We start from the raw sequence: 13,678 nt of genomic DNA, 5'->3' as shown, positions 1-13,678 counted from the left end.
AGGAAAAACATTTACATATTATGTCAAAGCACAATAAGTAAAATGAAAACAACATAGCTTACAAGATCATGCTATTCATAATATTATTATCTATACTCTCTATCTCTCTCTCTCTCTCTCTCTCTCTCTATCTCTATTTCATCACTCCCCCTCTCTCTCTATCTCTCTTTCTCTCTCTCTCACTCTCTCTTTGATTAAAACCCGATATTGCTTAACGTTGTGTGATCAGATAGTTTGGGGTGTGTCCTCATCAATGATATGATCGTTAGATTGATTGCTTCAAAAAGGATGATAGGAATTGATTGAGTGTCCTGCGTTGTTTCTGGTGTGTCCACAAAGATTATCAAAAATAAGTGCCTTTATTTGCATTTTTGGCCTAATGCATGTATTTTGGTGACGTGAGGTTTTTGGCCTCAAGTAGATTATAGACTTACATTGAGATAACATAGTTTTAGACATTATATTTGAGATAGTTCTAATGCTGAGGTGTAAAGATTGTCCCAGTTCCCTGACTTGAGACCAAGTGTGGTTATGAGGAGTGAGATTGCTAAATGCCAGTGATATATTCTATCTTCTATCTTGGGTTGAGACAGTAAACATGCTAATATCCACCCAGATGTGTTTGTACTAAATAAAGAACATCAACTCATTCTCAAACGTTAATGTTTATATTTTTACAAAATCAAAATCTTGAAATTATTAAAGGTTCCCAAAGAAGATTTTAATAACTTTAGTTGTGTTCTGCGTTGAGTCTTGCTGATTGAGCCTGCAGGGTTTGGCTTACTTTGCATCATCTCTCGATGGAGAATGGTGTTCTTTGGGCCGAGGGAACCTGACAGTGTGAGAACGTGTGTCCGTGCTGGTTTATTCGCTCGCGAGGCCGCACAGAGCAGCCTTTGTGTTTTTAATTTGGAGGGGCTCCTTTGTGTAGCTTCAGTCTCCAAGTTCACTGAATCGCTGGTTCAAGAGCGATGGCCCCAAACTTAATCAGCCCCACATTCTGGGGCTCATTGATGATATTGGCCCTGCACCGCGATGCACTATTGTGCATTCATGGGCTTTTCATGTTAAAATTCCTGCCAGTGACAACCACCTTGTGTTTGAGAAGCCTACGTGATTAGTGTTGTTATGTTGCCACAGAAAACTGTCTCAAAAAATTATGCGATTTGTCGATAATCTTCTTTCGTTTGTTTGAAGTTTGTTTTCACAGTCATTTGTCATGAAGATAAAGTCATAGAAGTTTTTGCTGAACATGTTCTCAAAGTTTCTCGGCGTCATTCTGTGTTTTGTGTACTGCAGTCATAAGCGGTAATCAAAGTCGCCCTTTCTTTGGGAGAAAACAACAGCTATCATTAGGCTGTGTTCTGAAAACAGAAATCTCATTAAGTGGGAAAGTTGTGTGCTCGGGCCTGCTGAGACCCAACAAACAGCTCTCCAGGACTCAAGTTGTGTACACATGGAGCAAAACAAAACTAACCCTAGATGTCCCTAGATGGTTGCAATGCACAACCTGCCAGCTGCCCCGTTTGACTCTGTGGAGATGGAAGACTTCCACACCGGCTCCCTCACTGAGTCGGCTCTCTGTCCTGGGTGTAGGGCGTGGGTGGCGACATGGCCCCCAACCAGCGAATGCAGCAGGGTTTGTTTTCCACTTCCAGACAGACATCATGTTCTCCTCCATTCAATACACTGTAAACTTCTCAGCGACAGTCCTGGAACAATCCCCCCCACCCCCCCCCCTCGCCCACTCAGCTTCACAGGCCTCTACGAGCCTTCCCCTGATGCCCTCAGAGCACACTGTGTCCCTGTCCACTTAATATTCAGACGGAAGGCCACAGGTCAGAGTGCTCCACGAGGACCTAAGTGAGGCCGCGGTGCATGCGATGGTGAGGATAATGATGGTAGTAATCAGCGATGCAGTGATGGGGCAGCGATGACAGGGCGCCGAGAGGCAGCAGCCGGAGGGTTGTTCCATACAGAAACGGCACGCAGAGAGGACTCTAATGGGTAGACTTTGGCCTGGGTTAAGTTCCACTACAGTCTCTGAGAGCCTGTCAAATGTATCGGTTATTATGGTTTGAGATATGATTCAATGATAAGCTGGATGATAATGTAAGGCTAGCTTGTGACTGCAGCGGCCAATCAGATGCAGCCAACGGCGGAGTATGACTGTGAACGGTTCTTGTGTTCGTTATTAGTTCCAGGTGCTGCCATCTAAAAAAGGGTTTGTTTTTGTGTTTTGTGTTTGCTCATGGAAACATTTAGCCAGGCTGGTTTTGTGTTAAGCTGTTGTTGCTATGGCCCATTATGAACCTCCCGGTTCCCAGGAGAGGCTGATGGGAAGATGGAACATGGGTTTATTCATTGGAGCAGAAAGGGTTGGTGAAACAGGTAGAATGATGAATCACACAATGTTTAATTAAATTAGATTAAACATGACGTGTTCACCTTCTTAACAACGTGTTATCATGCATCAAGTAGGAGTTCAGTTCAGGTCGTTCCTCTTAATGGTCCGGAGAGGAGAATGTCAGACATGTTGTCTTCCTCCAGTAACAATAAGCGTGTTTCTTACACATTGGCCCCAGGCAATCGATCAGAGTCCCTGTGACGTGTCGCTCGTTTTAGTGAAACGGCTGCAGCCGATCCCGCCACACATTTCTACCATCGTTATTTCCCCTCACAAATCAGTGGTGATTGCTATCTGACAGACAGCCAGCGGTCCGGAGCCTCCTCGCCACCACCGGAGAAAGATGTGTGTTAGCGTGTTAGCGTGTGGCCGGCAGGGTGAAGCTTTTCCCCTTTCTGTAATCAACAGCCTGTCAGCCAACAGGCTGAGCAATAACAGACGGCCAGATAGGGTTTCCTCTGCTCTTTGTGGGGGGGGGTTGAAGGGGGGGGGGCAGGCTGAAGGTGATAAATTGGCAGGAGCCATGTGTGGGGGCCCCGGGGAGGTACGTGAAGACACACACAAGACACACTGAGGAGCGCATGACACTTGGCTACGTCGTTTTGCATTCCGCCTCGGGATCGAACCTAACGACAGACACACGGAAACATTCCCATTGTGTGCCAGCGTTTAGATTGCTGGCCTGGTGTTTTTTGTTTACTCCCCAAACCCCCTGGGTAATGAGGTAGGGGCTGTCATAACGAAGGGGCCGCAGGCTCCTCTCCATCTGGCCCTCTCTGACCCTCCAACCCAGGCTGTAACGAGCTGGCCGAGGGCCCTGCTCTGGGGGGCCCCTGCTCTCTGAGGAGGAGTGGATCAGTACGGCTCCTGAGCGGGACCACTTGAACCTGACTGGCCTGTCAACACCACTTCCTCCAGACTCCTCGTTCTCCTGTCTCCCTGCTCCTCCAGTCTGTTAATCCCATTTGTCTCTCGTCCCTCCTCTCCGGTCCCACGGCTTCTTTACAGACGGACCCTCCACCTGAAACGTTCCCTCTGTACAGTTGAAGTCCTGCCCGGGCCCACCGGCCGGCCGGGCGCCCATGTTAATTTGTTGACCTTAATAAGTCCAGTGACAAACAAAGGGCGCCTTTGTGTTCATCACATGAAACGGTCGGAATAAAAGTCTTTGTGCGCAGGGGAGGAAGCCTGCTCCAGCATCAGTTTTACTGCGGGTCCATTAACTATTCCACGAAGGAAGGAAGTTGCCTTGTGTGTGTGTGTGTGTGTGTGTGTGTCACACTCTGGTCAGAGACAGGCCGTAACTCCACAGGGGCTCTGTTTGGCCCCCAGGGGCCGACCTTGTCACAGAGATGACACGCGGCCACATGGTTGGAGGCTGCAGGATATTAAAATACCCAAATATGCCCCCTAATATGCAGATGATTAGAGCTCTCTTTGAAAGGCAGGCAGATGAATGTTGTTGTGGTAACACATGCTGAGGATAAAAGCAACTCTTTGTTGAGCCTGAAACAAACAGAAAGAGTGTTTTTAGATTGTAGGAGTAGTTCACACACATTGGACCGTCTGTATGTTTGGTTTAATTACAAATGACAAACAAATCCAAATAAAACATTTCAAATGTGAATGTAAAAGTGTTTACAATTCACATCAGTGAATCCAGTAGGTTGGTGTTTGTGTGGCCGTTTACGGGGCAGATTGTTGATTTGTTGGGTGGAACAAAAGTGTGTAGCGGTGCACTGTTTTCTTTACAGCAGACTATTCCAGAAGGGCAGGGTGAAATAATGGGTTTGAAATGCAAGCAGAGAGGATCGGCTGTCGATTGGCACTCACCCACTCACTGGACACACACTCACCCACTCACTAAACAAACACTCACTGTTGCATCATTAGGCACCTTCAATATCCAATCACAACATGCCCTACTGCTTTTGCAGTCCCCATCATGACCAATTAAAAGACAATACTGGCCAAATTTACACAATCTGAACCGCAACATCCTTCATTGATCAGGCTCTGAACAAACCTAATCAATCCCCCTCACCTGCCGATAGGATCGGCTCCATATTGATGCGTTTGGAGAGCGATTACCAGCATCAGATGTGCATGTGTGAGTTTGTTTTGGAGGTCAAATGTGCCTCAGTGGCCTGGCCCCATATGGCTCCATACTAGTGGGTGTCTGGCACCCCCCCCCCACCCCCTGGGGTGATAGCCAGGCCACGCCCTCTCTAGTCCGGGATGTGGGTTAGCGGATTAAAGCAGACAGCGAGAGAGAGTAGGAAGAGGAACCGACGTTGGACAGATGAAGGACAGATGGCACCTGAGAAATCCCTTCTGGAGACAGACCCAGCAGGAGGCATAGGTTTGTCTCCACAATGCATTGCAGTCATTGTACTGTGCTGTCCTTCTTAAAGACAGGGTAGGCCATTTAGACGAACCGGCCAGAGTGAGCTAGATTTTGAAAGTCTCCCTCCAAAGCCACGCCCCCAAAACATGTGACTAGCTCGCTAGCTTTAGCAACAGGTCCGCCTAGCCCTGTGGGCTCATTACCTCCGGTAATGAGCAATGAGTGTATGGGCAGAGTGCACAAAGGTAGGCGGGTAGCTAGGTAGGTACTAGGTTGGTAGACAGACAGGTAGGTAGACAGACAGGTAGGCCATCCATCAGTTTAATTTGGGCCGAATGGAATGATTTGACAGGTTTAGTACAGGCCTACAACAGCCACAGAGAGCGGATTATTTTAGCCAGAGCATTTGATTTAATGATAATTGCAGTCTATTTACCATTTACCATCCGTTCTGCCAGATGCCACTAAATATACACCCTGCACCTTTAAGTGAATTATTCATGCTCGTTAGGTCACATGACGTATGACTCAAACTTTCTCATGATGCACGATTACAATGTTTTGGACACAAAGACCTTGTATTGCCTGACCAAAAACATGTGACAAGAGGAAGGACTTTACAAGCAGTTAGTGGAGCAGTTCATTACTTTCAAGAGAAGATGCATCAGAACTATATATACAGTATATAAATATATATATATATAAACTATAAAACCTTGGGCTCTGTGTAATCCCTTTTAAGGTTGCATGGGAGGAGCGGCGCTGTCCTCCCAGAATGCCTTGCGGCTCTCTATTGAGCGGTGGGAGTGGTGGCGGAGGACTATTTAAAAGGAGAGCGCGTAGGATTGAGCTGTTGGAGGCTTGCCCACCGAGCGTTATTCAGGCCTTCACAGATAGCTCTTTGTGCCGGCCTCTTTCTGCACAGCTGCTAAACAACCATAAGACAAAGCATGCTGGCTCACCCCGCCCCCCCCCCCTCTCCACGACACACCAATGAGAAGTGTTCACCATATGAAGAGCGCTGTGAAGAAAGACTCCTGCATTTGCATGCAGCTTGAGGTGGACGGAGCCTGGGAGACTTGAGATGCAGAGCTGAGGTTCACCCTGCGGCAGACCTTTCCCACTGCTTTCACAGTCAGAGGCACAACCCAGCCCTCTGTGTGTGTGTGTGTGTGTGTGTGTGTGTGTGTGTGTGTGTATGTGTGTGTCTGTGTGTTGGAGGGCTGTTTGAGTGTGTTTGTGTGTGTGTGTGTGTGTGTGTGTGTGTGTGTTGGAGGGTGGTAGGAGTGTGTGTGTGTGTGTCTGTGTGTGTGTGTGTGTGTGTGTGTCTGTGTGTGTGTGTGTGCGTGCTCCACTCCAAACCAGTTATCTTTAGTCATCGACCATTCCTGAAGTTCCCTTCGGGGATTACTAAAACGTTATCTAATCTTTTAATTCAGCATGATGCATTCATGGCTGAGGAGGAGCAGTTGTTTACAACTGATAGTAACCATGCATCACCATCATAACACCATTAATAACCCATGTAGCGTAGGAGATAACCACCATGTGGTACGTTCCTAAACAGAAAGTCCAATCATCTTGTGTTTGCAATGTACACAATGGTGTCACGCTCAGCATTCCTGGAGGCAGTGGTGCCTATAGCAGCTATCTCAGGAGCTGCATGATAAGCCCCACTCTGCGACTGTCTCTGAAGTGGTCAACACACGATGATGATGATGACACACGACAAGTCAGTGTCACGCGGGTCAAAGTTGAAAGAGTTTGATCTTTGAGCGCAGCGTCTAGTCGGAGGGTACTCAGCGTTCAGCTCCGTACAAACACTCTGGCAGCGCTGAACATCCACAACCATGAAGGCCCGTCACGCGTTGACCGCGCTCAGCACTGCAGAGCGAGTAGGGATTCACACGTGGCCCGGTGTGGATCAGTCATCACCGTGTTAGCCACAGTGTCCGAGCATCCCGGACATCCCACCGCCCGGTGTTAGGGGCTCCGGGTGGAGTGAGGGCCCCTGCCTTGGGCCTTCCTGCGGGCGTTCCTCCTGGGAATGGCCTGAAAGCCATGGAGAAGTCCAACAATGTGGGATGACTGGATCCGGACAGCTGCAGGACACCCAGGGGCTCAGGGTGCGAGTCCGGACACAGGAAACTTAGGGTTTTGGGGGTTTTACTCTGAGACGGCCTGGTGGGGAATTCAGAGAAGTGTTCGAGTGGAACGCCAGGCAATTTCTGTGGTCGGACAAGGCGTGGCTGACGATGATAGGTTGCGTTCGAAAGTGCCTGTGTATTTTATCGTAAAGTTTTAACAACAGCACAGAGTATGGGGGTCTTATTTATTATGGGTCAGTGAGTCCTTGTTGAGGCTGTTATGTCACTGTAGATTCAGCACTCAGGAAACAAATGGTGAAAACATCAGATGTGTGTGGGTGTGTGGGTGTGTAGATGTGTGCGTGTGAGTGTGTGGGAGTGTGCAGAGGAGGGGAGGGGGGGGGGGGGAGGGGGGTTTTACTCCAAACGCACTGAATCAGGAGAAAGAGAATACCAACCTCGCAGCACATTCAGCCGGGCGGAAATCCCAGATGTTTGCGTCTGAAAAACAGCTTGAGTGCACAGAAAGCCAGGCGGTGAAGCCGTTAGCGAGCGCAGACAGGAGTATCGTATACACACCGCCTAAGTCCCCCTAGATCTTTGACCTCTCCATGCCATGAGAACCCCAGCGCTGAGGCCATAGAGCCACCCTGGCTCTTCAGGGGAGGGAGGAAGGGGAACATCTGGGCTCTAACGTGGGCAGGCGGGCTGTCTTCTTCTTCACTCCCTGGGCCAGAGGCATGTCCCGGTACAAATGACTTTGTGGAAGAACACTTGGAACGGGGAGGCTGAGTAATGAGATACACATGAAGTGATTCACTCTTTCCTTTCTCAGGGCCTTGCTTCACGCTGCTCGGAGAAGAGAGAGAGAGGGGGGGGAGAGGGTTAGGGAGAGGGGGGAGAGAGAGAGGGAGAGGCAGGGAGTTTACTGTTGTGTGAAGGGGGCAGAGGGACATCACAGTCTCTATTGTCTGTATTGTTCTAAGGCGGTAACGCAGTGGAGTGTCCTGCTCTCTCTCACAGGGGACACTCAATAGAGAGTAAAACAGATTACTAATGGGAGATTCATTTGCCATTTTTACTAACTGTGATTCCTTTACAGAGCACTTAAAGTTCCACTGACAGGGCCCTGCCCTGTCAGTGGAACTTTAAGTACTCTGTGAAGGAATAACGCATGCAGGAGACGGCTCAGAACTCAGCTCAGGACTCCCACATTCACTGAGTGGAAGAGAGGAAGGACAGGTTTCCACTCTGGAAAAATGAAAGTGTAATATCTTTGTACGACACTGTGTACGACTTGTGAGGTGTGCGTGCGTGTGTGTGTGTGTGTGTGTGTGAGGAGCGTTGGGACAAAGCGGGGGGGCTGAATCCGTGTGTCCTTCCGGGATCCCGCCCCCAGGGTGCGTGGGATTAGGGGGGACTTTGGAACTCTGTTGTCGTGGTGACCACGGTGAATGCCTGGATGCACGGTGGGGCTCTGAAGGAAGGCCTGTTGAGTTAGACCCCACCCTACACACACACACACACACACACACACACACACACACACACACACACACACATATGCACACACTCACACACACACACACACACACACACACACACACACACACACACACACACACACACACACACACCCCCACACACACACACACACGCCCAGCCCTCCAGGAGGTGGGTGTAGGGTAAACTCCGGGGTCAGGGGTGGGAGGTAGGCTGGCCAGGCGGGGGTCCGGGGACAATGGGGGGCTGTGGGGGGGGGGGGCGTGGAGAAGGAGACCCCAGCAGCTTGGAGAAGGTGGTCTGAGAGGGAGGGGGGGGGGGGGGGGCATGGGAAGCCCTTCAAGATTAGCCTGAGAGTGGTGTCTGCTCCCTCCACGTCTGAGCTTCATTATGTCCCCTATTGTCTGTGTGTGTGTGTGAGAAAGCCCGTGTGAGTGAGTGAGTGAGTGAGGGTGTGTGTGTGTGTGTGTGTGTGTGTGTGTGTGCCCCTGTGTGTGTGTTAGTGTGTGTGTGTGAGTGTTTGTGCGCCCCTGTTCGTGTGCTTGTTTGTGCGCCTCTGTGTGTGTGTGTGTGTGTGTGTGTGTGTTTGTGTGTGTGTGTGTGTGTGCGCCCCTGTGTGTGTGTGTGTGTGCGTGTGTGTTTGTGTTCACATGGCGCTGACCTTTGTTACACATTTTTATTCAGGGGCCCAGCAGCTGGAGCGTGAGAACTTTGGGGCCGCAGGGCTCCTAGTCACCCCCAGACCCCATGGCCACCGTGGGCCGCGGTGCGTAAGAAAGGACCCCTGGGTGCTGCTGGGTGCTCAGGGGCCCATTGTCCGCCCGTAAGCCACTGGTGCCGCTGAGTCTTTGGATTCACTTTCACGGTCGTTCTGGAGTTATGAAACATGAGGACTCTCTAATGACATGATCATCTATCAGACCAGATCACACAGGCTGTACACAGTGGGTCTGCTCATGTTAATTGCTGGTTAATTGCCCGTTTAATGGTTCAGGCTTTTGTGAAACGGTGCATTTTACTGCCGTCACTTAAATTGCCCTGCATGGATGGCCGAGTCAACGAGCCGTGCAGGGAGTGATGTAAAAAGATACTCACGGTGGTGGAAGTCACTGTGTTTAAGGGATGAACTCCTCAAAGGCCGTCGACCTGCCATCGGATCGATCTCATCGGGCTCCGTGTCACGGTGACTTATGGGCCAGCGATGTGGCGCCACCGGTAGTAGGTTAACATATTCACCAGGGCTCCCCTCAGGACATCCGGCTTGGCCGCACTGTTTACGGTGAACCGGTCTGACTCTGGGTACACAGGGTGTGGAGGTAGATGATGTTTATTACTAAATACAGCCTGGAAGAAGAAGCAGATCCTTTATTTGTTCATTGCACAAGTACAAGAGTACATCTCACCCATAGCTAGCAGCACTAGGAGCTTTTAACCATCACTAGCAGCACTAGGAGCATTTAACCATCACTAGCTGTACTGGGAGCATTTAACTGGGAGCAGTGGGCAGCCACACTGCAGCGCCTGGGGACCAACTCCAGGTCTACTTCCCAGTGCCTAGGTCAAGGGCTCTGGCAGGAGTATTAAACCAACATGGAAGTCTTTTGGTGTGGGATGAAACCAGTGCACCCAGAGGAAAAACGTGTGAACAAGGAGAGAACATACCAACTCCACACAGAAAGCCCCCCGACCCCCCGGGGTTTGAACCCAGGACCTTGTTGCACCGCTCCACCCTAGAGATCTTCAGTCTTGTGAGAGTTTCAATAAGCCATGTGACCTGGCCGACAAGACGGGACCAGAGGGCCTGTCCGTAGTCGTGATCAGATGGTCAGGGCCATCGGACTCTAGTTTTGTTTAAGTTTATTACCTTGTTACTCTCAGGAGGGTTGTGCTCAAGGTGAAAGCGTTATCAGGAAGATCTGAGCCGATTACTGAATCCTGGTGTTGCAGCAGAATGAGGCCTCCTCTCCTTCCTCTGTAATAATTAGCATTGTACAAGTATCTGAAGCTATTGCATACGATCGACTTCTCAGGATGTCATCGGAAGTGGAGATGGAGCCATAGCTCTAGGCTGCTCTACTGCTTATTCGGGCTTAGTTAGTGTGGCGCACCACAGAGACACCATCCACCATCCACCCCCGAGCAATCATTAAGACACACACATGTTCTTACACCCTGAGCAAACAGCACATAATTGCCAAGCGGTACTCAGACCACCCGATGCTAACCAATAAAAGACGTTTGTAGTGTAAGAGAGTAAACAAAGTCTTCTCTCCCTGCTGTGACACTGTCTTACCCATCCTCTCCCCAACCAAGACAATCTCAGCATTACTTTGCTTTCCTGGAGCAAATATGCTGAGATATGTTGTGTGCTTATTGCTTCGAAATTTGGTTACAAATTGGGTTTACTGCTTAGGCAGGGTTTCTCGGGGTTACAGTATTTCCGCAGTTTCCCAGGGTACACAGATGGAATTCTGGGTAATACGAACCATCTGTGTGTCTCTCTGTAAACCAATGAGGCTAAGACCACTGTTGCCCATGGAGACGCCAAAGAGAACTGAGCTGTGAAGTTGGTTTTCGGAGTCTAAACTCAAGTTGGTTTTTGGAGTCAAATCTCTAAAAGCCAATGAGTCACGATGCCCCTGACTCCTGCGATTCTGCCAGACCTAACACAAGAGAAACACAAACATGCAATTAGAAAAGTGCTGAGTTGGATTTATGCGGGCATTACTAGCGATTCCACCAGAGAATAGACATTCCCTTCAGAGATTAAGTCCATTACAACGGATGGCAGTCCTAGGCCAAACCATAATATTTACATCTTCGGAAAAGGGGAAGCTGGTTACTGTGATCCATGACCTTGCATTGGGGTGTTTCATTGCATTGAGGTCCCATTTGGTTGCTAGAAGGACAGATTGTTTTGTTAGTCGAGACAAACCGCGGTCCTGCGGTTCAAACATTGTTGGGAGTTTCGAGTCGTAGATCGGCAGCCGAGAGCTGAGCTTGGCCAGGAGACAGACCCTGTCTCCTAGCCTTAACAGTGGCCTGTGATCGACGTGGAACCAAGGACTTCTGTACTGAGGCCTGTGGTCACCGTTGGATCTCTGCAGCAGTACTGAGAAGCTAAGGCCCTGAACAGCAAACTAATCCAGTGAGCCACTGGTGAAGCATAATGCCACGCACCAAGAATGTTTACGCTAGAAGAGCCCGTTTGGTTCATCCTTACCTCAGACAGGGTCGTAAAGAGACAAGAGCGAGAGAGGGAAGTAAAGGTTCTGCTTGTGTTCACCACCATATGCTAGGGATGTATATGGGAGGTATTGGCCTCTGACATGTTTCAGAAAGTGCAGTTTGCCCATGGTGGTTTATTATTTTTTTATTCTCCTGTCTTGCCGTGATGGATGAGGTTATTTGTATTGTTTTTTTTTGTTTTTTTTGCACTGTAGACAGAAGCTTTAGGGCAATAATAGTCCGGTAAATCATTATATAGCAGTGGAACAAAAGCATCTAGGGTGAGTTGGAGCACAAATTAGGACTAGTTTCTTTCGATCTGTGGTTCAGATTCATATTGTAAATTGATCAATACTATTGCTCACAAATCAATTGTTTAGATGCACTATGGCAAAGTGCAAAATGTAGACCATGCATTGACCTCCGAGTTGGAGTGCATGTGGAACTAGGTCACCAGTTTCAGGAAGAGTTTCTAAACTCCACAGGACAGTTTGAGTCAATAACAGCATTTATTCCACATTGCTGGATTCTCTGTTGTCCTAGCTTGATAACTCTTGTGTACTCTTTCAAATACATAATTAAGATTAAAGAAAGACAGGTTTGGACTGTGTTTACCTAGTTCTTACTTAGTTAGTGTTTACACACGTAGTTTACTTAGTGTGTACTTAGTTAGATATGTTCCCTAATCTCCATGCACATTCTCAGACAGATGCACATTCTGTTTCTCTCTCTCTCTCCTTCTCTCTCTCTCTCTCTCTCTCTCTCTCTCTCTCTCTCTCTCTCTCTCTCCCTCCCTCATTAACGAGCCAGACTCGATCATCCTCTTAATCAGCCATTGGTGCTGTGAAGGGATCTTGCTTGTCTCAGGTGGCTGAGGACCTAGAAGGGGACTGGCATAGAGAATACAGGCCGTATGAGGACCTAGAAGGGGACAGGCATAGAGAACACAGGCTGTATGAGGACCTAGAAGGGGACAGGCATAGAGAACACAGGCTGTATGAGGACCTAGAAGGGGACAGGCATAGAGAACACAGGCTGTATAAGGACCTAGAAGGGGACAGGCATAGAGAACACAGGCTGTATGAGGACCTAGAAGGGGACAGGCATAGAAAACACAGGCCTTATGAGGACCTAGAAGGGGACAGGCATAGAGAACACAGGCTGTATGAGGACCTAGAAGGGGACAGGCATAGAGAACACAGGCTGTATGAGGACCTAGAAGGGGACAGGCATAGAGAACACAGGCTGTATGAGGACCTAGAAGGGGACAGGCATAGAGAACACAGGCTGTATAAGGACCAGTGTTGGGAAGGATACTTAAAAAATGCTAAAAATGCTAAAAAAAAATGATACTAATAAAATGTATCCAGTTACAGAATACAGAATACATGCCCAAAAATGTAATGTAACGTATTCCGTTACCTCACTCAGTCTGAGTTTGTATTCTGAATACTTGGATTACTTCCACATTGAATTGCATTTTATAAGTGTAGGAATGCGGCATCAAATCCTGCTTACTAAACAAGCCTATTCTGGTATGTTCTTCTGTTTGAACTGGCTGAATGTGTTAGGCCCAAGTCTCCCTGAAAATGCACTAGATTATATAATTTGTTGTAGAAGAACAAATACTATAAGGGTAAAGATATGACCAAGAAACGAATTGAGAGAGAGAGAGAGAGAGAGAGAGAGAGAGAGACAGAGACAGAGACAGAGACAGAGACAGAGAGTATTGGGCGTATTCACACCAGTAAAGTCCTTAGTTCGCTCTCTTTGGTCCGGACCAAAATACAATGTTTATTTTTTGGTTTGGTGCGGTTCCTTTTGACATTGCAATTTTCGCAACAGTCCCAGAATTTGACAACAAACCCACATGTGTGCAAAGATCGTTAAATCATTGGACAAAAAGGTCTGGGGCGTGGTAAAGCATTTAATAAAAAAAAGGGGGGAAAGCGTGAAAGTAAACAATCCTTCTCCCTCATCCTGGTGCTGAGGGTTAGGGAGGGGTGTTAAATGCATCGGCATTTTTATGTGTGTTTTCCAGCATACGTTTTATGTGGGCGTCTGCCCATATCCAATAGACATTCCGTCTCCTCTTTGCTCCATGTT

At 48.5% G+C, this 13,678-nt stretch overlaps 1 protein-coding gene across 1 annotated transcript in view; it reads left to right on the top strand.

Annotated features, from left to right (window-relative positions):
• gpm6bb (glycoprotein M6Bb) overlaps positions 1–13,678 on the top strand; it is a gene marked incomplete at its 3' end in the record, with an annotated part of 33,233 nt that overhangs the window by 639 nt on the left and 18,916 nt on the right. The window lies entirely within an intron of this gene.

The sequence above is a fragment of the Micromesistius poutassou genome (assembly GCF_964030765.1).
Source record: "Micromesistius poutassou genome assembly, chromosome: 14".
NCBI classification, from domain to species: Eukaryota; Metazoa; Chordata; class Actinopteri; order Gadiformes; family Gadidae; genus Micromesistius; species Micromesistius poutassou.
This window is presented reverse-complemented; position numbering and strand designations above follow the sequence as displayed.